The sequence below is a fragment of the Garra rufa genome, chromosome 18 (genome assembly GCF_049309525.1).
Source record: "Garra rufa chromosome 18, GarRuf1.0, whole genome shotgun sequence".
Lineage (NCBI taxonomy): Eukaryota > Metazoa > Chordata > Actinopteri > Cypriniformes > Cyprinidae > Garra > Garra rufa.
Window position 1 is genome coordinate 42,265,697 of NC_133378.1, and position 1,680 is coordinate 42,267,376.

Below are 1,680 nucleotides of genomic sequence, written 5' to 3' on the forward strand. Positions count from 1 at the left end.
TGGCATGACCAGGGAATATATTAAGACCAGTTTCATTAAAATAGGCTAATCTAAACAAAAGTTATTAGCCTTTTTTTTTTTTTATTATTTATGGTGGCGCTGCCTCCAAACCTTTTGAGCACTGTCGGAGGATATTGCCGAAGGCACACACTAAATTTTGTAATAAAACATTAATGTGATTTTTGGCCAAACCATAGAGAAGTTATATGCAAAAATAGCCATTTTCATATCTCCTGCCACTAGGTGGCACTGCGCCAAAATACTGCGGGTAGACTCAGGTTATGTTTGTTATAACACACAGAAGTCTCAATATGCAAAACCGTTGCGGAGATTTGTCATTTGCTTGTTATTCGGGAACGGTTCGACTAATCAACTTCCATAAAGTTTTGCAATTTTGGTATAATTCAGACAAACGGTCTAGGAGTTCGAAAAAGTAAGTTTTACGAACAATTTAAAAAAATAAACTAAACCTTACGATTTTTTTGGGGGGGGGGGGGGGTTTCCTTCTAGACCTAGACCTAGACTTTTAGACCTTATGGTTAAAACGTTATTAGCATAAACTAATTGAAATTTTGGACAAGTGGTGGCGCTAGAGAGTTTGAGTTAGAGACTCCATACTTGCTATGGTTGATGTTGAGACTGTTCTCTATCAGTGTGCCAAATTTCACAACTTTAGCGGTTGTATGGGCTGCCATAGACTCAAGAGCAGAAGAAAAAGAATGGTAACGGATACAATAGGTGCCATCGCACCTGCAGTGCTTGGCCCCTAATAACTACAGTTTCACTTGATTTGTATGAATAAAATGCATTTTAGCTTAGTCTATAACATAATTTTTTAAATATTTTGATGTTTTTATAATTGCATGGTTTATATTTCTTGTGGAAGTTGATTACTTTGCATGTACGGCATAACAAAGTTAAGTTTTTAAGTTAAATCATCTTAAAACTACAAGTCATTTTAACTTTACGATTACAATAAAAATGAGTTGATATAACTGGTAACACTTTACAATAAGGTTCTTTAGTTAACATTAGTTAACATAAACTAATAATCAACTGCACTTATACAGCATTTATTAATCTTTGTTAATTTTAACATTTGCTAATACATTCTTAAAATCCTGTTAACATTAGTTAATGCAGCATGAACTAACATGAACAATGTATTTTCGTTAACTAACTTTAATGAAGATTAGTAAATACAGTAACAAATGTATTGCTCATGGTTAGTTCATGTTAGTTAGTACATTAACTAATTAACCTTATTGTAAAGTGTTACCAGATAAGTTGTAAATTTAAATGGCTTAAGTTGATTTAACTTAAAATCTTAAGGCAGCTGCTAAACTTAAGTTTTTAAGTTGAAACTGGTCAAAACTTTTTTCAGTGTAGATGTTAGAGAAACTGAACATCCTGCGAGTAACCTCTGTAACGTTACTTAAATCAGGCTGAATTCCTTTGTTTTATATATTTTCCATGCAAAGTTCATTATAAAATCAAGCAGGATTTTTATTAAGTCCTGCAGATATTACATTGACATTGTCAACTCACCTGTTGTCCATGCCTTAGTGTTTATCAAATCCGGATTGAGAAATCACAAAAAGTGAACAAAAAAGTGAAATCTAGCGGATCTAAATGGGAGCGTGCTGTTTCTGATCTGGTATTTATGCAGGACTATTGCCC

At 33.3% G+C, this 1,680-nt stretch overlaps 1 pseudogene; it reads left to right on the forward strand.

Annotated features, from left to right (window-relative positions):
- The first annotated feature begins 623 nt into the window (after positions 1–623).
- The window catches only part of LOC141291411 (CST complex subunit CTC1-like), a 26,200-nt pseudogene continuing 25,143 nt past the window's right edge, over positions 624–1,680 (forward strand).